General features: G+C 40.2%; 1 long non-coding RNA gene across 1 annotated transcript in view; it reads right to left on the reverse strand.

Moving 5' to 3' along the window:
- LOC119697915 overlaps positions 1-26,927 on the reverse strand; it is a 166,655-nt gene that overhangs the window by 12,706 nt on the left and 127,022 nt on the right. Inside the window, exons 3-5 of the long non-coding RNA XR_005255999.1 lie at positions 11,893-11,968; positions 7,620-7,716; positions 5,651-5,720 (exon numbers count right to left, since the gene is read on the reverse strand). This is a non-coding gene — a long non-coding RNA (uncharacterized LOC119697915). The remainder of the gene's footprint in view (positions 1-5,650; positions 5,721-7,619; positions 7,717-11,892; positions 11,969-26,927) is intronic.

Below are 26,927 nucleotides of genomic sequence, written 5' to 3' on the forward strand. Positions count from 1 at the left end.
AGGCTTGCTGAAATCCCTACCCATGACTTGCAGCTCTCTATTTATCATTTACCCTTTGCTACTGTTGAAAGGGACAATAAACACTTTGAAAAAGCTGCTCCTAAGTAGCAAGATTACTTCAGAAGGTGAGTTTGAGGTTCTTAATTCCCTTAGAAATGCTCCACATTTTTCACCTCAGGTCTACAGAAGTGTTTGTGTATCACCTAAAACCACAAAGCCTGATTTTGATTAGGCTGTGGGTACCACTGCTAGGTTATTGTTTTAAGATAGCATCATGGAAAAACTTCAGTTATAACTTAATTAATTCAAACACTATCGTTACTTTTGAATGGAAGCATTTTATCCAAGCAAAGGATCACCCCTGAATGCCTGTATTTGTACTGCAGAACCACCATGGCTCTAGGGTTCAGCTAAGGTCTGCATTCAAAGTTATTGCATTAACACTTATGTTATACTGCTGCCTACAGGTCCATATTTAAAATTAGGGTGTTATGCTAACTCATGTTTAAACAAGGCTCCTGTTCCAAAGCTTAGGAAACAAGCAAGATAAGAAAGGTATGGGAGAAGCTGAATCCATTTTACTTTCCATGGTTATGTTTGTGGATGTAATTGAATGCATTTCTTCCACTGCCCTGAAGCCACCACAGAGGGGCTGGTTTGCAGCAGAGCTACATTTGGGAATGCAGTTCAAGAGGAAGACAGGGATTATGGTAGTGCCTGTATTAGAGGTGCTGTAGAGGAAAGCACAGGGATACCTGGAATGGTAGCCCTCCACATGACAGACAGGTAGGTATCTGATGATTTCTCCTGTGGTGTTTTTTGCAATCTGATTTCTGCCTCTGGAAACTGCACATTTTTTTAAATCAAATGTATATGTATTTTGAGGTTGGACACAGAATATAAGGACTGTCTTTTCCTAATTTGTGGTTTAAAGATCCTTTACAAGTAGCCTATAAATCTCAAGAGCTTGTCATGTTGCATCTCACTAATATATTGAAAAAAAGAATGACATATGCCACATGTTTTACCAAAATAGAAACATCATTCTTGCAGAATGATGGAGTGGGAAAGGGTAGTTTTCCTTTCCAGTTCATGTGCATAGTTCTTCTTTGGGTAACCAACTTAAATTGCTACACGCATATTTGTAATTTCAAAATATTTTGTGAATACAGGAAGAAGAAATTTCAACTTAGTGCCTGTAGGGGAGCCAGACACTTCTGCAAGCACTTCCTCCCCTCTCTACAGAACTGATTGATCTTGGCAACTCAGGATGCTGGTGGTTTCAGCTGCAGCTAACAGCCACTGAAATTATTTTCCTCCATATTCTGTAAACGATGCTATTTCTGCAAAAGCAGACTCCTTTATTTGAACAATTAGCAAACTGACATTTCCTAAGATCATATAAATTAATAGAAATGTTAGCATTTAGCACTCAAAATCCTCTGCACTCTGGAGGCAGGATAAGGGATTAGTCACCTCAAATTAAAGTTGTCTTATGCCCGGCAGTCCCAGGTGACTGCCACAATACCGTTTCCTATTTAATTGTTGGTCAATTTGTTGCAATACATCATCAGGATTACTGAATTATTAGTTATAATTACAACTTCAGAGTCAATAGCAGTGTCACAGCAAGGGTAAGTAAACACTAGAAAATTATGAGAGATGGAAATACCTTTCTAACAGCTACATCATATTAGGAGTACAGAGACCACCCACTGTAACAGCCAGGCACAATGATAAATTCTTACTTGGAAAAGTGGAGTTGGATGTTTTTGCCTTAATGTTCTGCATTCATCTCAGTGACATCCCCCTCTTTGATTCCTGCCCACCAGCTGTGGAACATGCAAATAGTTTAAACTTGCTAAAACCCATACAATCTGCCAGACTAAATTTTACAGCTACCAGTGTCAAACCATCTGCACAAACCCTCCCCAAGGATGCCTCTCCCAAAGGTGTGCAGGTCTTTTTTCTATGGCTCTTTGGTCACCCCAAGTCCCATTTTCACAAATGGCCGGGGTGATCAGGAGCCCACAGCCTGTCAGACAGATCCCAGTTCTCCATTCTCCAAAGGGCACCTCTCCAAGCACTATTTACTTTTGATTCCTGATATGGTTGGATGGTTATGACCTCTTGGAAAATTTGCCCCTTGTGTATTTCTGAGAATGGCAACACAAGGTCCTCTATGGAAGAAGTGTGATAGAAGTGTCTACTGCTTTTCAAAAAAGAACATAGTATTTGCTGTTATTATTTTGACTCACATGAGAGCTACTTTTCAAAACTATTCACCATTTCAAAGGATGCATTAATTTTGGGAAAAAAGAAAAGGAAAAAAAAATAGTATTTTTCTGTGAGTCAAGTCCAGGACTTCCAGGAAATCCAAAGAAAAAATACTTCTGATAAGAAATTTCAAGTTTTACTCCAAGCTCAAGGTGTGTTGGGAAATGGACTGAGAGTTCAGTGTGTGGAAATATGACCTGTAAAGTTCAGCATATACTGCAAGAACCAAAACCTAATTAGGGGAGTTGGTCAGGCTTTTAACTTATCTACCTAATCTCCAACCACAGCCTCAAAGGTTGAAAATGTGACTCCATCTTCTAAACCAAGAAACAAGTCATTAAAATTCAGGCTGTACAACTAACATTGCACTCATTTAACAAAACAAGAGTTCAAAACATGAGAAGTTTAACTCCACATCAGAGAAATTTCTGGAAACCGCAGACTTAACGAACTATCTTCCCCTCCATTGGTTTCAAATGAAACAGGCACAGAGGCTTTCTTTGGCACAGCCTAACCCTGTTCAACCAGGTGTGGGTTTCAATTAAGTTGCCCTTGTGCAGGAATTTGAAGACAAACATTTGTAAACTTTTTTTGGTCTGTTTGTTTGTTTGTGTTTAAAAATGTACCCACAGTGGTCGCCCTGCTGAAACCAGCCCGGACAGCTGGAACAGCAACCCGGAGCCAACCAGCCGAGTCACAACCCTGGCTGCGTGTGAGCTTGTGGTCTGCTCTCACAGCCTGACTCAGTGGAAAAAAAGAAGTCTGTGGAAGCTCAAGCTACAGTGAGATGACAGGTGACTTCTGGGAAAAAAAAAAACCCTATAGCTGTAGCCCCACACCCACTTCTGGAAACCTGGCACAAGTCATTTGCGGGAGAGAAGGTATTGAGCAGAGCTGGCTGGGCGATGGTGGAATAAGTCCATTCCAAAACTGTGCAGGTTTTCCAACTTTTTTTGTATGGTCTTGAACTGAAAACAAAAAAATTTAAAATGGAAGGGTGTGGAATTGTGTTGAAACATCTATTTCTGAGTTAGAGAGATCGAGTTTTCAGATCGGACATAACCAGAGACTCAACCTGGGATACATAAAACTCCCCATTCATCAACACCAGCACCTCTGCAAAATGTTTTGGCATCCAAGAAGCAGCATATTTTAGTTAAATATATTTCATCAAACGTGTTCTGAGGAATTCCAATCTTAAAATGTCATTGTGTCACCAGTTTGTGGAAAGATCAGTGTTTTAAAAAAACTCATAAAAATAAAGGACTGGAAAAGAACCTGAGGAACAGTCAGTCACTCAAAAGACATTTGTCAGCAAAATTAAATATAAGTTCAGGCATATTCTGTTTCATCACATACTGTTCCTTTTAGGGGTGAGGCACTTAAGTAATTTCTCTATTTTGGAATGAGACTGCAAGACAAACAGTTTATCTTCAGTTTGGCAAAAGAAAGTTACATTAACGTCTATCAAGATGAAAGTGGCGCAAACCAGAATATTTTACAGCTTAAATAGTGACTCTGTACTTCAGCTATGCGTAAACTATTCATCTCACAGGATGCAATCAAATGTCACTGTCTCAATATGAGTTCCCAGTAATGTGGAAAACAATTTATACACACACACACACACACACACACACACATATATATAGCGCACACACACACATATATATAGTACCTATATATACACACACACACATATAAATATAGTACTTTCATGTACACACACACACACATGGATGCAAATCACATCTGGACTTCCATTAAAATATTTCTCCTACCTCCTCAATAACCACAATTACAGTAATCCCTAGAAGGAACAGAGTAGGGCTAAGGTCAGCTGTCTCTGATCACCAGTGTTTGTACAAAGTGATTTTATGTTTCATTTGCACTAGAGATTGTTATCAAGTTAGAATTCTGGCTCAAAAGAATTTTTATGGAAGAAAAAGATGTTTGGAAGGTTGAAAGATTTTCCCAAAGGAAGGTTCAGGGAATAAATGAGAACTTATTTATATTTTTCAAGACTTTTGGAAGCTGAAAAACAGGGAGAAAATTCCCAGCCTTGCTCCTCAAAACACTGCATTATCACAGGAGAGTCTGAATTATATTTTTTTTCTGCTGAAATTAAAATAATTTTTTTAAAAAAAGAGAGAAAACATAATGTGTAAAACTCAGTCTTCTCTTCAGTGAAAATACTACAGTTTTTTCATTTTAAGAGTGTTACCATCTTTTCACCAAGATGATTCCAAACATGATGTACATTTTCCATCAAGTTTGAAAGAGTATTTAAGAAACACCTTCACTTTTATGAGAGTTCATAGTTTGGGTTTTTATTTATTTTTTTTCCCCAAATGTTTTTATTGAAACAAATTTCAGCCTATTCCAGTTTGCATTTTGGATTCTCTCAAAATTCAAATTCAAAACTTCAAAGCAAGCCATCTCCGCAACCATTACTTTTGTAGGATTTTGATCAAAGCCATGGAAATTCCTGGTTCCACCCTGCTATAATGAACCGGCCCAGATTTCATTTGAAATCCAGCTCTGAGGAGCTGACTTACCCATCTGGTTTGCAAGAATCCTGCTGTCTTCACCTGACCCAAGAGCATCTCCTCATAGCAAAGCTCTCCTCCAACTGGAACGCATCCATGCAACACAGTCCCCATTCCCTCGATGTGGGGGGGCACCAACATTTGGCTGTCAACCTCCTGTTTACCAACCTTCTCCAAGTTCAGAAAGCTCCTTCTTTCTGCATCCTGAAGATCAAGGGTTTTTTGTTTTCTTTTTTTTTTCTTTTTTTTTTTTTTTTTTTAGCAATTCACTAGATAGCTGTTTGCCTAAAGAGACCCTCCCACTGCTCTTTTATCCTCTGAAGGCAGGCCAATTTTCAACTACAGCCTGGTGGTTGCCTGGGTTAACCTCTGCCTTGTTTCATGAGGCTTAGAAACCCCAAAAACACCTTTCAAATAGCATGTCTGATCACACTGCTCTGGCAGATAAGCAGAAAATGAGAACAAGCTTCTCCAGGTAAGCACCAGCATGAAGGTACCGTCATCTTCCAGGGGGGAATGCCTGGCAGGCAGGCATGCAGGCAGGCAGGTTTGGAGATCAGTTATGATGGGGACACAGAAAAGGCAGCTGTGTAGCAGCACAGTAACAACACTCTTTCAGTGCTTCTGCGAGGCAAGGCTGTGGTGCTTCCTTCTATGGGGAATTTGGGACAAATATCTTGAGAGCACTTTTAAATATTGTATGTAAAACATAAAGGTTGAAGATGAAATTATCCCTACCTTGTTCTTTATAGCTTATATTCAAGTATTTTAAATTTGAAACGTCAAGTTTCAGTTCAAGGCCTTTATCCTGTAAGTTTTCCTACCGTTTGTAGGATTTTTCCATCACGCTGGTAGCATCTCCCTCCTCTCTCACCGTGACTGCATGCCACAGTCCTGTGCAATAACACAGGCAAAAAACATGGATTACTATTACTTGGTTCCTGGTTTCCATTCTTTATGTTTGTTCAGGTTCAAGTGCAAACTTCAGTGCACAGAAAAATTTGGGTCTTACAGTTGTCCCAGACTGCTTTCACCAACTAAATTGTCCTTTGAGTGAGGGGTGACATCCAGAAGAGCCATCTGAGCTGTCCAAACTGACTCCGGGGATCTAATTACTCCTCTGGATACCTGGGATTCCTAAGGCACAAGCTGTCTTTCCTGAATCAGCATGTGTTCAAAATAAGTACAATTGAAAAAAAAAAAAAAAAAAGAAAAAACCCAAAGCCAAAAAATACAAAACAAAACTAAAAAAACCCAACAACTTTCACCTTAGCGTTTTAAGTGATTTTTTTCAACTTCAAAAACACAGGAGTTCAGAATTCACCACCAAATCCCCACTCTTTAGGTCTCTATTCTCTTGTGTGCCTTTCACAACTTTCACCAAAACCCTAACCAGACATTTAACCATCTCCTGCTGAGGTCAATGGGATTTAGGCAGATCCATGCCCCTACAGCATGGAGCAACTCAGCTGCTCGGATTCATTCTACAGTGTGGCCCGCAAAAGAAATTGTTTCAAGGTGTACAAAGCATTTGCTGCCTGCTGCTGTTGGCAGGGTAAAACTGCCATGGAGCTGTTGCCAGGGGAAGGAAGAAATAAAATCCCCTCAGGAAACAAAAGAACACACAGGTGGAGAAGGGGGAGTGGGGTGGGAGGTGTGGGGTCCCCCGTGGGACCCAGCCCTCACTTGGAAACAAGATGAGCTTGCTGTTGCAAGCACAGGGTTTGGCCAAGATCCTCCTGTGTGCACCTGAGCATCCCTGTACGTGGATGTCTGCCACACATTGAGGGTTCTTCCTGGCCCCTCTGAGCCTTGGGTGTGAGGCCTTGTGGAAGTCTTTTAAAAGCAGCGACTCTTACTCTGCTTCCTGGCTAATTGTTGCCTAATGGCACATCAAGGAGGGCACCCAAAACACTTCACTGTCTGGGAACACAAGTGACTGCATAGGTGCACAGCCCTTCTGCAAACACCTGGGTGGCTTGGGAAGCCTTTCCTGGGTCTGCCCCTTGTTCCCAACCCAAAACACACTGAAGTGCTTTCTCACCCACACTGATTTGCTGATACCCATTTATGGTACAAGAAACTGGACTACAGATCATGAGGCAACAATTTTAAAATCTTTAAACACCCTTCCTATGCCCATGCAGCCAAATCTGCTTGGAATGTGATGAAACAGCTTTGAAAGGGAAGGAAGCCACACAGGGGCAGTAAGCTGAGAGGTGGAGAGCAAAAGCCATGGGAAAGGTCTGGGGCCTGATAGTCCTTCCCTTGATCTCAAGTCCTAAATTTTCTGTTGCATCTATGGTTTCTCCAGAATGCTTTTTTCCAGCTAATGCAGCAGGTATACCTATGCTCGTTACCCATGCTCACAATATAGTAGCAGGAATCATATAAGAATCCATATTTAAGAGCTTTAAATGTTAATGCAAAAAAAAAAAAAAGTCTAGATACACAATCTCATTTATCTTCATTCATTTTGGGGTCATGCATATATGAAACTTCCTCTTCTGTAACTTCTTTCACAGTCTCCCACAGAGCCCTCCTGCAGATAATCCCAGCAGTAGAAAAACAATGCTGTCCTTGCTGAATGACAGCACCAATTCTTGTCACTCTGCTGAGTGGGTGCCTAATACAGGCATTTTGCCTCACAATTCATTATTTTCTCATCACTCTCTGAAAAAACATTGCACCTTCCAAAGAATGAGACTGAGTATCAAAAAGGGATATTCCCGAGCAGAAGATTTTACAGTTCACTTCAGTATACCATAGATTAAAAAATATAGTTTTTCTTACCTATCCTATTCAATAGAGTTCTTCAAACTTTTTCAATAGATTCTTTGCCCCAGAGTAAGTGTTAGTTCCAAACCACAGTTTTATGCAACAAAGCTCACTAAAAGAGAGAAAAAAAAAATACATTAATTTTATAGCTGGTTTACACACTAGGCATATTTTCCAACTAAATTCTCTTTGATCTGATAATGCAATGCTTCATTTTGAAGCAAGTTCTACTACTACTACAACCCAAAAATCGTTGCCCAATGTCACACAGAGACTGTATTTTTCAAATATTAATTCACAGCTTTCATTTTAAGGACATGTTTATAGAGGTTGAAAGGAAGTTCAGATAAAGTTGTGGCATTGTGGCAATATATGAAATGAATTGTTTTAATAGGAAAGAAGTTTAAGATAATCTCTTGGCCTTATTTCCTTTACTGGCTAAACCCCTTTGGTCACGTCTCTGAGAGCAATGCTCTGGCCACTTTTGTTTATTTTTCTTTAACTGAAAATTTTTAACCCTAAAAGTAAAGTTAAGGAGAACAAATTAGCCCAAGGGGCTTTATGCTGTGCCAGGTGAGTCCTTTTCCAGTTGCAGATGCCTCACTAGGCAAGTGAAGTGATGATTTTTGCCATTCTCCCTGAATTTCTGTGTTCCATTTGTTGTACCCACCATCTGCGAAGGGAAGATTGGCATTGCCATATGCCAACTCCAGAGATACATAAAAGGAGGATCTAACTGTAGCCAACCAGAAAAAAAGCTGATGGAAACAGGACAGGCCAGACAAGAAGAGAGGAACTCTTCAGAGGAGCTGTCAGGCAGAAAACTGGAAGTGAGGAGGTTGTACAGCACCAGCAAAAGTACAACACTACCTTCTTAAACCATAAGATAAAGGTTAGGATTTTGTTGGTTAAGTCAGAGCAGAAGTCTGAAATCCAGAGGCTGCTGTCAACCAAGATTTTTGTGGTCTATGTCTTATGCAGATAAGAAGATAGTTCCCATTCCTGGATGACTGCCAAGTCTGTCCTTCTCCATTGGTTTCTTTTTTTCCCAGCAGAGAGGGCTAGACAGTTAGATATATAGTTACTTACAATTTTTTTTCAAATACCAGAAGTTAAAAATCTGAGGTGGACTAGCCAGACAACACCAGACAAGTTTCTACTGATCCCTTACCTAACAGACCAGAAACCAGGGACTGTTTCCAGTAATGTCATCTATGTTTTCTGGATTTTACCTCTCTCAGATCCAGGACAGAGGTCTGGACCAAAAGTCCCTGTTTCCCACACAAGTGCTCCTCATGGCTGAGGAATCTGAGAGTGCAGTGCTGCATCTGGGGTCTGAGGTTGCTAAATCAGCAGTCTCGGAGCTCACCCAGGTGCCTGTTTTGTGCAGACATGTCACCAACATGCCCTACATCCACCTCCACAGAAAGGCTCTGGCAATGTGCACATCTGTCCTCCTGCTTGTCAGACACAATGGGTCACCCTCAGGTTTGGGGGAGATCTCTACAGAGGCTAAGGACTTCCATGAGGCACTTGAACCATGTAGGGATAAAATCTTTCCTCAGAGACTGTTCCTTATCTCAGACACAGCAAAACATTATTAGCTCAGCTGCAGGTAGCCAAACCTGACTGGAAGGCTTTCTGCCAGTTTGCTTGTACCTGGCAGCCTCTACCAGACCACTCACAATGACACCCTTCAACCACAAAGCGTACAAGTCACAATGCACAATGCACTTGAGCATTAACAGAGGTGTTACAACATGGATTCACTCATGCCCATCACACTCTCAAGGAATCCTTGCAGACGTCACTGGGCTCTGAAACATTTACAGTAATACCAAGGAACAAACAAAAAAACCCACAGCTTCTTTTCCCAATATCAAAGGGAGAATTTGCCGATAGCACAGCAGCAAGCCACGCTGACTGTGAGCAAACAAGCTCAGTTCTGCATTGCCTGTGTCTGACTTTTTTTGAGGTACCTAACTTTGATCTTTGATAAATGAAAATGTTGGCAGGTAGCTTCTTTTTATGCTGTTTCTGGAAATCCTGCACATTCGAAAATTTGGTGAGCTGGCCTGACTAACACGTTCATGAATGCTGACATTCAGTTCACAGTTACCACTGAGGTACAACCTGAGATATTTTTCTCAAGACCACAATCACACCCAGTTCTGCAACTGAATTGATTTTAACGTAAGTGAAAATATTTTTGTGTTTAGATATGACAAAGAATATTTGTCCAACAAAAGGACAGTTTATGTCTCCAAAGTTGAGAGCGAATGCTCTGTGGTGTCTGTCTTCAAAGCACCTGAGTGTGAAAGCAGACACTTCAGTTGCTTTAGCCTGCACCAAAAGGCAGCTGCCAGAGACATACAGTATCACTGCTGCACTGGTTCATTCATTACAACCTTTTCAGCTCGCTTCTGAAGGGCTGTAGAAACAAAGAGAAGCAAATGTGCCAGGGGACACTTTTGCAAGGGTACAACTTATACAACAACTTCCTCCTTTTAATTATCTAAGTGGTAGGTGGGTGGAGCACCTTCATAATTTGCTTTTCTCTTTTATTACTGAAGTAAAATATCTGAAATATCTGAGGGTGCTTGGAGAGAGGTCGCTCTTATTGCGTTCCTCTGCAGGCAGCATGGCTTTTTCAGGGACACCTGTCCACACGAAACTCTGTAAACACTTTCTAACAGGTCCCCAGGTAGTGGAAAGAGCACAGCTGCTAAAGAGCGTTAATGGCAGGACAGCTGCTTGGCTGACAGAATTGGAACCAGCACGGTGCATGTGCTGGGGCTGTAAACAGGAATGAATTTTCCTAAAAGCTTTATAAGTAAAAATGTTTATTTTTGGAATATTAGCAAAATAAAAGGAATTACAATGTTCCTTTAATTTTAAGTCAAAACATAACGACATGCAGCTTTTAAGAAGGTTTATTTTATAGCAAAATCTCAAATTGAAACAAGGTGGCTTTGAAACAACTGCAGAAATACCATAGATTTCTTCCTAGATGTATTTATAAAACATGCTTGGGCATTTATTTTTTGTCCTTAATGTGCAGTAAAATTGATCATGAAATTCTGCTTTCCACAGACCATACCTCAGGTATTGGGGAACGCCCTTCTGCCACTGATAGCAAAAGCTCAGTGTTTGGTGTGAGAAGGTACCACAAGGTATCTGGAACAGGTTATACTCGTGGTAAAAACATGAAATAGAGATTGTGTTTCAAGGACTGGCACCAAGATGAAGACCCCTGACTCCCAGACTTCCCCCAGCCATAGCCTTCCTCTCTGAGTCAGAGCCATCCAGTGCCAAGAAAGTGCCCTCTTGTGACAACCCCAGTGCACACTCAGAGATGGATTTTGAACCCAGACAAGCACCGGCTTCAGACTAGTTGCAAACAACTTAAATTCTTTTTGGAGTGTTAGTAAACAACTCATTCTCTTTGGGAAGTTCACCTGAGGACAGCAGAACACAAACTGCTTGCTGCTCACCCCACAGCACTTGCAGTGCAGCACACCAGCCTGGATGATGAGCAGTACTTGCCTTATCCTCTTGAAATGCCATCCCTATCTTTTTAGGAACGACAGAGACATTCTAAAATCCATCTAGACTTTATCATGTTCCTCAAAGTCTCTCAAAGGCATTTTCCACTGCACATGCTTCACCAGCATCTCATCAAGGGATGAAAACAGTGGGTCTATCGCTTGTACATAGCTCTTCACAGCTTCTCCTCTTGAGTTTGAAGCTATCCTTGGTTTAAAGTTATTAATTGCCTTTTTCACAGCTGGCACCAGCAGCCTTGCATGTTGACTCAAAGTGTGATGTGATAATTAGGCAGGGTGAGGAATCTTTGTTAAATTTCATTCTTTGGCACTATTTTGCCTTTGATCTTCACTGCTCTTGTTTCCAGAAGCGTTACAGCATTCCAGCAGAAGCCAAGGGTGGGCCTTTCATCAACCTGGGGGAAAAGCTCTGTCCTGTGCCCCACGGCACTCTGCTCTCAGTCTTAAACACCCCATTTGGATGACAGCTATGTGCTTGCTGGAGCGCCTGTGAGGTGCCTACAGCCAGAAAAGCACGTACGGTGCATCCTCCACCAAAACACAGATCACATCAACAAATTAAAAGAGAAGTAGGAATGAAGTTCAGTAATGAAATAAACAACTAAGCAGGCTTTTAATAATGCTGTTTCTCCCTTAACTTGATCGAAACTTTGTATTTTACTCCACAGGTTAGGAAGGCCCATGACACAATAAATTTAAAATCCTGTGAAACCAATACCTACTCCTCTCTTGGACTCCAAAGCTGTCCATATTCCAGAGTCATGTAGGCAGTTAACTTCAGCATTCTCTTGATTTTATCTGGAAAATTACAAACCATTTAAGAGATGATGTAGAAATGGGTATATAAATTCAGGAATAAATCCTAGAGCATTTATACAGTTATGAATGAATCACTTTCCCAAATGTTAATCCTTGGGCTTTTGTCACTTATCATTTCTTTGAGATCTGGCCTTTCTACTTGTCACAGCCTATTCCTCTCCAGACCTGGGATGGCAAGAAATGCAGGGAGACAGTGGGCACACCTGAATCTCATGAATCCTTTCCCTGCCATCTTGTTAACAACACTGGGCTTTTAGCAACACATCAATGCAAGCCAAAGAAAAGCGTCTGCCCCAGGAGACACAATTGGTAGGATTTTTGCAATATGCATAGAGCGAATAAATGAGAGAATTCATTTTTAACACCCCAGGAAGGATATGATTGCCTGTTACACTGTGATGTGTAGGCAGGGGTAGGACACCTGCAAGACAGGTATGTAACTGTGCACTTGACAATGAAGTTAATGTCAAAGTGAATGTATGTGAAGAAATGAACTGCGTGGTGTGTCATACACAAAGAGTTACTCTTGAAAGATGCTTTCCCCAAGCTGTTATCCTCACAATCCCTTGGTCTTCCAAACTGGGGAGACTAAGTGTGAACTGCCTGTTAGTAGATTTTGCTTGCTGCCACAGCTCTTTTAGTGGTGGCAATCAACAGAGCTTGTGCACATCATCTTCAGTTTCTTCTGGGCAAATGTGTGAAAATTCCAGTAGGAGATTTCACGTGGCTGCTGGGAGACTGATGCTGGTGCAGGAGCAGATATCGGGCTGCTCCATCTCTTATCTGATGGCTAGCATGTTGCTGCTCTTACCCCAGAGAGAGTTCAAAAGAGTAATTCCCATTAGGGATATGAGACCTCCCTTTCACACACAATGGGCTGAGACACAGTGCTTTTTTGCCCTCTTATGCCAGTCTGCCTTCCCTCTCTTCCACATTTCACTCCTGGCTGCAGCTGGCCCTATCCGAAATTCAGGAGGTGGGATGCAAAGCAGCAACTCACAGGTAATTGTTAAACAGCCACAGCAACACAAGTACAAAGGTGGAAAGAGGCAAAGAAAGCCCCTCTCTTCTCCTCAGAGCCTAAGGATTATGCAGGATACACAATTTACAGGGCAGGTCTTTTTGTGGATTGGGTCAAAGAGGTAACCTGGTCCCAAGATGCAGCAAAGAGAACTCAGTGCTGGATCACATTGACACTGGACTGTCCACGGGCTCTAACAAGTCAGTCCTTCCTGTTCTTCTGTGGCTTAAGCTTCTGCAGTAAGTTTTAAAGATGCTTCTTACAGAGAGTGTCCCCGTGGGATTGAGACAGGCAATGCACTGGACTAGGTAAGACCCAGCAGCACTCTAGGATGATCACTGTTTCCAATGAAGATTATTTAAATACATTTTCCCAAAGCATGGCTCTATTTTAACTGAGACACCATACATCCCAGCTAACTGCACATCTTCCTGGCTTGCCACTGCAGGGGTTTTTATGACATCTCCAAACTATTTCTACTCCACAGATGCCACCAATGGTTGGACTGATTTCCATGCCTTAGTGAATGGCACTTAAACCATTCCTTTTCCTATTGGGGCTTTTGTCTTTGTGTTTTTTGTTTTCCAGGAGGGTCTCTTCAAGCTTCTGTCAAACTCCTGTTACAGAGAGCAGATAGAACCAGACACAGAATAAAGGGCTTATATGTTCCATGTTTTAATTTAAGCACCTAATGTTCACTGGATTTTGAGTCCTATACACATGAAAGGGAGAAGACAATTTGCTGGTAGGAAAATGACCACCAGAGGCTCAACTGGGGCTGAGCCTTTCTGAGATTTTTCTGAACTGGAAAAGGTACAAAAATGTATTTGAATCTGAGAGGAAAAAGAAGTGATCGGAATCTCTTCTTGCTTCTGACAACAGTGGGTTCTGAAGCAGCTGGTAGATTTTCAGATTTCAATTAATCCAGACAGCAAGAAGTGAGATCACACGGCAAAAATATGAAGCTGGCTCTACTCCAGTAGAAAAATTACATTTCAGAGATGGCAATTCTTGAACAGAGAATACAAATAGAAGGGGAAAAAAAAAAAAAAAAGCCTGTCTGCAACTGAACCCAGTTTGTGGGTATCCTGTGGCAGAACACTAGAGGACACATAAACAAACCTTGAAAACTTGCTCAGATTTACCCAAATAGGAGAACCCAGTGGACCTATCTGAGAAAACTGAGAGCTGACAAAAGAGTGGGAGCAAAAGGCAGCAAGGTTGTTTAAGCTCGAACCCAGCAAGAGATGGTCCCTGTAACTTGAAACATTTTGCCAGCTAGCGCTTACCATGACCCTGCCCAACAACTCTGGGCACATGCAGCACTTCCTAAGACAGGATTTCCTCAAGCTGCATTTGGGTTAATTTCAGGACACGAGAATTACATCTGAACATGCAAGGGTTTAGACTGCCTGGATCTACAATAGGCACCAAGCTCAACATAGACTGCATTTTTTGACTATTGAAAAACCAGTGGAAGATATGATTTGAAAAGAAAAGGTGTGCTAGATTGACAATAACAAGACAGAGTCTGTGTAAGGGGGGTGGGGGGGGGATGTTTCAGTTGAGTTCTACCTCTGATAGACAAAGGAGACATAAAAATATTGCTCAGAATAGTGAAAGATGTGTTGGGAAGTTTGTTCATTAGTAGATCACTTGTTGTTCATGGCCTGATGGAACAATGACAGCGTAAAAAGTTGAAGCACTGGAAGAATTAAAGATGTCCCAGAACTACTTATATATCAGAAAGCATAACATTTAAATTGTTTAAGGAAGTTACCAGTTCAAGTTCTGACACCAAAATACAGTCACAACTGACAACTGATGGCTTGAGACATCAGGAGCTCTAGGATGGAAAGAAGGCTGCTGCAATTTTAAGCCACAAATTGAAAATATTTGATATTTTTACTGATAGGAGTCTTATGAATTTCAAATTGACTATAAACTCTTTACTATCTTTGCCAGACACACATTGTGAAAAAGCACAACTAAATTTATTTTTTCCCAGCTACCAAACATATGATCTGCAAGGCAAATTTAAACGAGGCTGATAGTGCAGGCATATGCATTTCAGCCTTCAAGGAAAGTCTGGGGTAACAAACTAAATTTGGTGGGAGCCAATCTAAGTTTAAAAGCCTTGTCTAGATGAAATACAGACCATGAAATGTGTTCTTGCTTGAACAACTGTTCAGGATGTGACCCCATGGAGAGAGTGTAACAGCCTGTGGGTTGTGTTACAGCTATAGGGTTGCTGGGGTTTTAACTGCTATTACTCCATTCATTACTCCATGAAAAGAAATCATGGGACTGAGAACTGTGCTTTAAAGGCTTAAGCTGCTCAGGCAGAGACTCCAGGTCTGGGTTGGGATACTGAGGATGTTGTCAACATTAGGCACAGCCAGTTGAAAGTGCATATGGGAGAAAGTTCTTTTATAAATGCATTCAGAGCCTATAGTCTGAAAGCCAAAGTCTAGTGTTGAGATGCTGCCACTGTTCAGGATGTCACCACTGGCATACAGCATGTCCTTGGGAGAGTGCCTCCACCTTCAGCAGGCTTCATATTCAACAGCTGGAAAACTGAGAAAATTTTATGAGATCCACAGAGATGCCACATGAAGCTACTGATCTACTGATGGCTGTCAATGGTTCTGATTTTTCTGAGTGTGAAGTCTACTTAATGCAGAGAGTGTCTGACTACAATGTGTTGGATCATGCTTTAAATAAAAGCTGTATTACTTCTGACTGAATAGTGAAATTAAATTTCTTTAAGCAGCTAATGTGTCTCTATTCTAAACTGATAAACTTGTAAAGAAGCCACATGGGAATTTCTTCACACAACTTCCCCAGTCAGAAAACATCAATTTGAAAAAAAAAAATCCAGTTATTGATTTGGTTTTTTGCTGTTTTTTTTTTTTTTTTTTTTTTTTTTTTTTTTTGCGGGGGGGGGGGTTCAGGAAACAGTCACTTCAGATAAATTTCACAATGTAGAGAATAGTAAGAAAAATGCTTCCAGAGCAACAAAATATTTTGTTTTTTAAAAAAAAGTAAAAAAGTTTATATGGTAATTTCAATTAAAAATTACCATTGTTTGAAAAAGTCTTCATATCTACCTGGTAGTTACAGTAGCAAAGTAAGTCCACAGCCCAAGGGGAAAGTTTCAAACTGATTACAATTGGGATGAAAGCCATGGTTACAAAACCAGTTTGGCGGACAGGAAAGCAGTTCCTGGTCCAGTACTAGCCATGGTAATATCAAGCAAGCTGCTGCACAAGCACAGAACCACCCCTTTTAAACACTTGATGTGCTATGGTCAGAAAGAGTAGGAATATTCATGCTGGGAAACTGAAGACATGTTGAACATCTATGGAATGGCACAGATAAGTAATTGATCATTCTCATAAAGTGAAAGAATCTACTAGTGAGGTAAGGAAAAAGGAGGAAAAGAGAAAATTTAGAAAATGTCAACCCATAGCTGCTTTCTGAATTGATTCCTTTTTTAAAGAGTTTGAATGGGACAAAGGAAGGAAAGTTACATACTGCTGTGGGTAACAAAGCCAGCAGGAAATATGGTTAGCAGTCAAAAGAACATACACGATAACACCGAAGTTCACACGCAAGAACAAAATTTAGCTCCTCTTCCCACCACTGTCAAAAACATATAGGGTCCAATAAAGATTGTCTGCACTACCAAAGTGCTCATATAAGAAGGGTTTAGGAAAAATATTGCTGCACATCAAAATCTGAAGGAGCAGAGGCAGACGTGTACCATGATTCAAGAGAAGAAAGTGAACTTGAGATGAAAAAGAGAGATCTGCCTCATGTCAGTCAAGCACAGAGGGATACAAGCCTCAGCATTCAAATCCCTGTTTCAGACACCTACATTGATGTACAGGCTCCACTCAGCAGTCATAAAGGCAGGGGCTGGGCTGCATGCATGGTGTCTGAGGGCAGAACATCTGTATCTAGGTACAGGCAGTCTCCAAGTCCTGGTTTCACCAAGAGGATGGTCTCCAGAGTTGCCTTTCTCAGGTACTTCTGTGCTTCAAAACTGTGGTGTACATTTAGTGAGTATTGACTTTAGATTAGCTGTATACTCTCAAAATATAGAAAACACAGTGTAGATGCAGGTTGCAAATAGCCCTAAAGTTTAAAAATACCTAGGGGCTGAGATCTGTTTTGGAGCCTTGTATATTAAATAGAGATGAGCCACAGCTTGCAAATGAGTGGCCTGCGTGAGTCTTCATTCAGGTCATAGATTTTATGAAAACTCCATTACTCTTAAAAAAAAATCTAATCATATTTCTATTGTGTCAGTTACTGTAGTTTTTGAATTAGGCTTCAGTCCCTTTCTCTTTTAAAATTATCATTGCACTCCCTGGCTTTAACTGGATGAAGAAATGCTGGAATAGAATGAAAACTTACTTCTTTTGAAATGTTTCCAACCCAGCTAAAAGCTGTCCGTATGAGAAATCCTTCAAGAAAATCTGTCCTCCTCTTATTTCCAGCTGGGTTGCATCCAGTTCCAAAAGTACTGCTGATGGTGGGAGAAAAGTATCTGGATATGGACAGTTATGTTATTTGAGACTCTGAATTTTGGATTGTGAATACAAACAACTCTAGAAACACCAGAGAGATGTGTTGAGGACAATAACAGAAGGGAGAGGTGAATTGAGACAACTTCCTGTCCTGAGGAAAGGCCACCCAGCCTCTCCAGTCCTGCTGTTACTGCCCTTAGCACTTCACAGATGCTTTTCCTTCCCTTCCCAGGCTTGTTTTTCCCTTACTTCGGTTCTTCTCAAAGGCAGCAACTCATAATCCCCCACCAGTTTTCTTCATGTTTCATACCCCTTTCTCTTTTCTTCATGTTTTGAAAGTGAAATCTGGAATTCTCAGCACAGAGCTACTCTATGTCCTTCAAAACACCTCCTAAAGCTCTCCTCTGCCATCACACCTAGGAAAACCTGGAAAGAGACTCCCAGGGTGCTGCTCCACAGCCCAAGATACAACAACCATCAGTGTAGATGTACTGTTTCCCCATGCTCCCTCACCTCTTGGTAAGCACTTATTTGGCAAGCCTGAAGGAGGCTCTGTTTTCTTTCTCAGTTTATACAACACTGAGGTTCTTATCTGTGGCTAAGTCTCCTTGATCCTATCATCACACAAATAACAACAGGGAATGGTATAAAACAAAAAAGCCAAGCAAAAATAAAAAGCTTGGTTGTTTGAATTGCTTTCACACAGTGCTGAAAAGTCATTATTTGATACTACCAGAAGTGTCAGAATCTTGTTATTATTATTTTTTTACATTGCTGTGTTGTTCCAGGGTTTTTTTTCAGCAATCACTGTCAGTTCTAATTCTCCAAACAGGCAAAAATTTGGGTGGAAATCCTGTCTCCACTGAAGTCAAGTGACAGATTTCCATTGGCCTCAATGGGCCTGGAATTCACCCGGTCACAACCTAGAGAAAGAATATTTGTAGTAGCAAACCAAATAAATATATCCGTGTTTTTCTGTGAAAAATCAATTTAAGACCCCTTTTTCCTGGCAAGAGTTATGCATAGCGATATAATGTGAGATACAGCAGTACTTGGAACAGGAAATGACTGTGGACACATTGTCAGGGCAGTGCTATGCTATGCCAATGGCTGAAGCAGAGAAAACTCCTAAGAATTCGTTAAAATACTCCAGGAAATAAAATAAAACAAAATAAAAAACAAACCCAGAAATAAAATAGAGTGCACAATGAAAATACCAGAGCTGAAATTTCTGTGAGCTTGAGAGGAAACAAAGAGATGGGAAACTATATTGAAAGAAAAATAGTACTGCATGGGAGCTGCCAATGAGCTGGTCTCTTACCAGGTGTCGCCCTTAGCGAGGGAAAGAAAGCATCTCGACAGAGATTGTCAAGGACTAAGAGCAGCAATGCAGCAGAATACCTGAGGGAACAACAACCCCACAAAACGTCTTAATATAGAAATTGGGTTCAGGATGTAACAGCTTTATTAGACATCTAAAGAGTGATTTACCTATTCTACGGAGTTAATTTCAACTGAAGCATATGTGTGTGTACTCAACAGATCACATGAAACAGAAAAGGAATCTTTCATGGATTATTAATTATGTGTTTGTTGTCTAAACATGAGAAACTAACCCTTAAAGGTAGGAGGCCTATGCCAGAAGTAAGAAAAGCAGAACATCACTGTGAATCAAAGGACATAAAAGATGCTCTCTACATCAGATATCAATGACATTTTCAGGTATTTAAAAACCTTGCTTGAAGAAACAACTATTCATTATTTTAAGTCAGACCATTATGCAGCAGTGGGTAGTTAGTCAGTGAAGTGAGAAATGGCCCAGAAATATGAAATGTCTCTGTGCAAAACCAGTGACTTTGTGCCTGAATGTGACTAGAGGCACTCTGCTTGTATACATGTCACAGACACATCAGTTCAGGATTTTGGAGGAAGGTACTGACCACTTCCTTTCCCACTCACTTGTAATTCAATCAAAACATTTCTCTCACTCTTTTCCTGTTTATTTGCTTGTTGTTTGTTTGTTTGTTTTAATCAGAAGATTAATATACTTTTCCCACTGAAAATGCTTACTTTTGCAGTAGTTTTAACACTACACAGACAAAAATATTTCAGGTGAAAAATTTTATAATTGCTTGCGAGAGAATAGCTACTGTAACACCAGCTTCCAACGGAAATGTTGAACTCCCATGACAATTTAAAGTAATTATTGGAGCATGAGACACATTCTTGTAACATGAGCTACACCAATGCCTAGTTTATATCATATGATAGGGGATATATTTGTACAGCATAAGAACATCATCAGAATCAAGTGTTTAATCAAAAGTGTAACTGGCAAGGTTCCAAATTGCATTCAAACTGATGATCATTTGTGTCATATCAATCACATTCAGTTTGTGATATTCTCATTCACTGCAGTGCGTGTTGCACAATTCTAAATGTTCCTCATTCCAATGTATTGTGTAATGAGTTTTCATTTTTTAATACTTCCTAACTTCTTCCGGATGAGGTACAACGAAATAGTTTCTGTATATATGCATCTAATTTTGAAGAAAATTTTCTGTTCATTTGAGGTGTGTTTTATATGAACACTCTAGAAGAGGGATTTTGCTGGCAGAAACTTAATCTCTGGGCACAGAGTCTGTGGTCAGATGTGTGTTATCAGTGCATACAGACTAGATCTGTTGGGGAAGCAAGCAGTACTCACGTGCACTCCACTCTTACACAACAGCCCACATCATCAGCCCAAAATGGACTTGAAGAGCAAATGGACATGCCACATTCAAGGGCCAGAGGAATGTATCTTTTAGCCCAGCTGCAATCTTTTTACCAAAGTTTTGCTCCCTTTCCTAAGCTGTGGCTCATATACCTGTGTCTTCACAGTTGTTCAAACTCCAGAAAATTCAAAATTCCTTGCTATGCAAAGAGTGACTGCTATTTTTTTAGCTTTTAACATATTTTTGACATAAGAATATTTTTCTTCAAAATATTACATAATATTTCATAAAAATACAGAATTGTTCATGAAAGTGAGTGACTTCTTACTCTCAGATCCAGGACAACAGCTGGAATGCATATTGTGGCATAAGACCTTAGTTTTGTTTCCCTTCTTATGTGAACTCTCCCATGCAGATCTCTCTCACAGTCCCCAGCTCTACAAATTGTACAACATGGCTAGACCCTAGAACAGTCTACAAATGTAACTTCCAGCCAACAGATGAATGTGCATTGACTGCTCTATCCCGATTCTTAATATTTTAAATACTTCTAATTTTATTTTTGCAACTATTTTCTTTTTTTCTCTCCTTAACCAGACTAAATGGAGGAAAAAACCCAATGTTGAATTTTTCTTAATCTTAGGAAAAATTATTTTTAAATTAAATAGAAGAATTGAATAAGAACTTGTCCTTTTCCTCCTTCCTTGCAGTCCTTTTTATCATCACACTGCAATTTTCCTTGATTCAGACAGTTGTATCACAAGCTTAGCTGATGTCCTGGTAGCAGCAAGGGTTGTGAAGAGGTACAACCATTGGCAAAGAGAACTGTGCTATTGTGTTTGTGACACAGAGGTGGCTTTATTTGCAAATTGGAAGAGTTGCTTTCTTTTAATTTATGAAAGGAAACAGAAGAAAGAATAAATGATACAAATAAAAAATGCCTTGTTGCTACTATGTATGCAGTCATATCATTAGGAAAAGCTCCTCTAGCAACGATCTTTCTAGTAAAAGCAAGAAGATAACCTCAGACAGCAAATTAATTACTTTTATTAAATGCAGTGGTTCCTTGTTTCCTATGTAAAAAATTAATGGTATATATTAGCTGTAGCGTTTCCAGCAGGAGGAGTGCTTCCAGTAAGAATTAATGCCAGAAATTTTGTAAGCACATGCTCCCATCTAGGTTTTTATTCCACAGCACATAGGACAGGTAGTTGCTTTATCATGTGAAGAGCAGAACCAAGCTCTCACAGCAATGACCTGGGTAATACCCACCGAGCAGGCAGCACCAACACAGCACTTGTTAAAATGAATGCAGACAGAAAACACCCATGAGGTACAAGAACAAAGCAATAGAAGCAGAAGTGAGCTCAGTAAGGAATTGTGTGACCAGCAGGAGCAGGGAGGTCATTCTTCCCCTGTACTCGGTGCTGGTGAGACCGCATCTTGAGTATTGTGTCCAGTTCTGGCCCCTCAGTTTAGGAGGGACAGTGAGATGCTTGAGCGTGTCCAGAGGAGAGCAACAAGGCTGGTGAGGGGCTTGGAACACAAGCCCTATGAGGAACGTTTGAAGGAGCTGGGGTTGTTTAGCCTTGAGAAGAGGAGGCTTAGAGGTGACCTTATTGCTCTCTACAGCTTCCTGAAGGGAGGTTGTAGACAGGTGGGGGTCGGTCTCTTCTACTGGGCAGCAAGTGACAGTACATGAGGACACAGTCTTAAGCTACGTCAGGGAAGGTACAGATTGGATATAAGGAAAAAATTTTTCACAGAAAGAATAATAAAATACTGGAATTGTCTTCCCAGAGAGATGGTAGAATCACCATCTCTGGATGTGTTTAAAAAAAGACTGGACATGGCACTTGGTGCTATAGTCTAGTGGAGGTGTTAGGGGATAGGTTGGACTTGATGATCTTAGAGGTCTCTTCCAACCTCATTATTCTGTGATTCTGTGATTCTGTAATTCCACAACAATAAACCTCAGGATGCTGGTACACTCCAGGACTTTCTACACTTGGTGTAAAGCTGTCAGAGGGCATGAGGAAGCTGTTTGAGGAAGAATGACAGATCTATGCTAGTAACAGAACATAAGCCAAAATAGCTTTGTGGGAGCAAACAATGCACATTGTGCAAGCGTGTAAAGGCAGATGAGACTTTGCAGGTCTATAAAACACAACAAAGGAGTCCACACTACCGGGTACAGAGATTAGAACCCAGATGTCTCACTGATGAGAGCCTTTGTTTCGATTGAAAGAAAAAGAAGTATGAAAGTATTTTATATTTGAAGGACCTGAGTACACAACATCATAGATACTTAGATACCAAAGTCATTTATTTCAGTGAGCAGAACAGAGGAGGGAAACATAAAAGAAATGTGAGCTAATGGGGAATAGCTGAATTAAAGAAACTCACAATCTAAAAAACCTTGTAGTAGCCTAATGTACGAAGAGACGCTGCTCAAAGCTGGTTCTATGTCTTATTCACTTAGATATTTTACACTCAGTTCAGTTATTTTATTTTCTTCCATTATTCCCTGGAGAGCAATAGAAGCATATTCCTGGCAATAAACAGACGAGCCAAGCCATTTCCTTATGCAATCCTAACAACCCTTTTTTTAGTCCTATTCAAACACTATTCAAGAGAAACTATTTACAATAGAGAAAAAGTCTCAAAAGTCTTATGTTGAGATTTCTCAGCCCTGCACCACCAAGGCATCTATAATCATCACACTATTTTATTTAACATACTGTTATTTAAGTTAACATATCAGTGAAAGAGAAGAGAGTGGTGATACACAACAAAGTAGAACTCCTTCCACATGGCATCAGAGTAGGCCTAGCAAAGTCAGACCATTTATGAAGTCTCTGAATCAAATGAAAAAGAAATCATCCTAAACTGACACATCATTCTTGAACTTAGCTCAAGGTGTGTGTTAAGAACATACCAAACAGTTTTCACTTTGAGCCTTTGCAAATTCAAAAATGGTGAGTCATTTTCAACAGTGACCCTGCTCTGATTGCGTGCAAAGAATACAATGACATAATAGATGACTACATTAATCTGTAACATAGAAGACAATGGGGAAAAAACAGAGGACTGCTGACTAAGTAGTGTTTTGAGAACATTTTTTGATATCAGAAACAATAATGATAGGCAGATTAACAACATATGACGAAAAGATAGTTCATGTCCTAGAAGCACCAATATTTTATTAAGCTATAGATTAGATAACAGCTTATTCTTAACTGGTTTGTTTATCCCAGTATCACCACCTGCAAGCCATGGCAGAGGGAGCATGAAGACCTTGTGAAGAGCTTGGTTACCCAAATATTCTATTGCTCCCCTCCAAGCAGTATTTGCCTTGGTTGCCTTTTATTTTATTTTTTTTTATGATTACCACACAGCAACGTGGCTATGATAGTGCTTTTGAAGGAGATTAAAGAAGTCCTTTGCACAGCTTTTTTTTTTTTTTTTTTTCCCAGAATACCCTTGAGTTTAGCAGAGAGGATTACTTGACACTATATTCCAATTTCTATTCAGACTCAAGGCAATTTCTTACCTGTAGAATGCTGAGAAGATAGAGAAGATAAACAAGAGTAAAAGTGGAAGGAGAAACAAAATAAGATCTTTTCTTGAATATGTTGAATGGGAACCCCCTAGCTAGCACAAATCACTGCCTAAGACCTAACTCCAACTGTTATTATCTTTCATAGGCACAAATAGCTATTGCTTCACGATAGCACACCTCATCTGCAGATATGAAGAGAGAACAAATGCTCATTTTCTAAATAAGAGGGTGGGAAAGCAGCCCAAACCCCTCATTTTCCTCCTCGTCCTACAGACTACAGAGCTACAAATGTCCTTGTGTCATCCTGTCAATACTGATGTCAGTATGTACACAAACACATCTGTCTTCTTTATTTATTCAGTCATCAAAATTCCAAGTCTGCAAGCTAGTCATAATTATGCCTTCCAAAGAGGCAGGCACCTGCCATTTACTCTACCTTTTTCAATTACATCTAATTGAAGACTTGAGCTCAAATAGAGGAAGGGAGACAAGAGTTCTTCAAATTGTCTAACCACACTCTATTGAATAGAAAAAGAGAAATTTCCTACCACAGCTCAAAAGAAGTCCTCCAACATGACTGGCATAATAAAGAACTGGAATATAAGATGCATTACTTTCCTGTAAACACCCTGCACCATGAGGATGTTTTTCACACAGGTGATGGCTCACAGCCAGAAGAAAAGCCCCCTCACCCCTACTCTCCTCCCCCATTCCTCATCATTGCCAAAGTTAAGCCATTAGGGAATTTTTTTTGAGTATAAGAACTTGGCAATTTCCAGTAAGTTTCTCCTTTCAAGAGCACCCAGATGATGGAGAACAGCACATCAGAAATGAAAAAAAAATTAAAAAAAGAAACCAAGTTTTTATGTGATGATACAGATGAGATGACTGATAGCATGTTATCCTCTCTCAGTACAGCTGTAAACTCCTTGTCAACAGTAACCTGATAGTCCCTGTGCTAGAGTAACCTTCTAGGAATTGAAGAAGCTGGGGGAAAAAAAAGCCCCAGCTGGCTCCACTTACATAAGGGATGTAATTAAGACTAAAAGAGAGGATGATTTCAGCCTGTGTGCTCTGCATTAAGAATAGATGCCTGAGAGCATTGTTGAAAAGGTATTTCTGGTACTTGTGTGTGTGCACACATGTCTTGGGATTTTCCCTTTCCTCAGATAGTGATGCAGAATTTTCCATCAAGAGCAAGTAGGAGGGTATCATTTGGAGAGAAGATGGAAAGACTCAAAGAAAGAAATCCTTCTATCATGTGATGAAAAAAGGTGACCACGTTGGTTTGTCCCTCGAATTCATAGACAAGAAACAACAGCTAACATATTGTTAGTAAATGAGACTGTTTATGATAAAATCAAAATGAAGTGTGGACTGGAAAATGTATCACATTTGTTAAGGGAGAGCTGGTGGTAAGTGGTGTAAGAGAATAAGCAGAATAGTTAAAAATATAACAACCCCTCATCAAATTAGCGATGCATCCACAAAGATGCCCCAATATAATCTTTTACTTCATTTATAAGCAAAGCTAAAATACTATTTGTAATCTGAACAGAGGCTATTACTGCATCAGAACTTCCTAGCCCCATTACTACCTTCCTAAGTGCAGAGTGAACCTGTAGTGATCATACATTTAATTTTAAGAAAATGGTTGCTGAGAGACATTTAGACATTGAGGGCTCTGTACATAAAAATCTATGATAGATAAATGAGATATGAACTTTATAATGGACTTATCTTAGCTGTTAGAAAGCAGTTAATGTTGTTGAGTAAAAGCAAGGAAGAACTCAGCTATATTTCATTATTTGTATCTTCTGTTGGAATGTCAAGGGAAGAAGAATGGAAGATTCCCTTTTTCCACCTTTTTTTTTTTTGCTTTCTACAGAGACATGTAGGCTGATGTAGTCATCATTAAACAGTCTCACAAAGTCAAGGTGATTCTTGCAGACTTTCCTGGACATTCCAGAATACCGTTCATCGAAGGGTTGTGTGGGCAGCGCAATGTCACAGGCAGGAACCTCAGGGACAAACACACTGCACTGACACCACCAACTGCTAGCTAAGCTGTGTGCACCTGCTGCTTTTATCTCCTGCTTTGAGGGGCAAGAAACAGAAAAGAACAGTTAATTTGCTTTCCTAGATAGATGCTTCAGTAGAAGAGATATCTGCCAGGCCACAAAAGCGCAATATGAAAAGAAGACATACTCTGTGGCTTTGAATTTTACTGGGTAGCCTCCTTTTGTAATATATAAAGAAGAAGAGAAGAACTGATGATTTGTCAGTATCACTTGAATATCTCTCCTTATGTTAATCTCTAGTATTTCTTTTTGTAGCACTTAATATTTCTTCTTGTTGTTTCTCCTAATATCACCATCTTTCAGTAGTATTTCCAACCAGTTCCTGAGCAGATGACACTGCCTCTCAGACAAGGGGATGGATATTCAACTAATTATTTTCATATGTAGAAACATATTGGCAGTGATGGTGGTTGCCAGAATTGATGGTACAAAACATGCAAAGAATCATGCTCAATTCTTTAGGATTATTTAAATGCTCTAAAGCAGGTGAAAGACCTGGGCTTGGTATTTATAAATTAAATAGAAGCACAAATTCATTTGAGAGATCACTCTACTGGCCAAAAATTGCAAAATTGGTGACCTTAATGGAGTGACTTGAAAGATTCACTTGGTTTATTGGCTTCCCTGCGTATTCATTCATTCATGCCCCTGGGAAACTGAAGCATGATTTCACTAAATATATGTCATGGTTTGTGGGCAGGTGTAAGGGGATATATGCATGCAGTAAGTCTGCGGTCTTTTCTTTACCTTGGCGGCATCACCCTCCCTTTCTGTTACATTTTATCAGCCTGACATGAAGAATAAAGGCACTTACTTCACTCTCCTCCCCTGACACGAGCAAAAAGCCTTGTGATAAACTGAGAAACTATACTCAAGTCTTTCTCTCTCCACCAAAGGTCTGAGCACAAATCCAGTTTAAGATGGGGGGGGGGGGGGGGGGTGCAGGGGCCCAGGGAAGCAAAACTAAACCAAGCCAAAGTGCACTTAAGTAGATAGCAAGTGATGCAGGTGAGTAAACCAAG

This window comes from Motacilla alba, chromosome 2, assembly GCF_015832195.1.
Source record: "Motacilla alba alba isolate MOTALB_02 chromosome 2, Motacilla_alba_V1.0_pri, whole genome shotgun sequence".
Taxonomy (NCBI): Eukaryota; Metazoa; Chordata; class Aves; order Passeriformes; family Motacillidae; genus Motacilla; species Motacilla alba.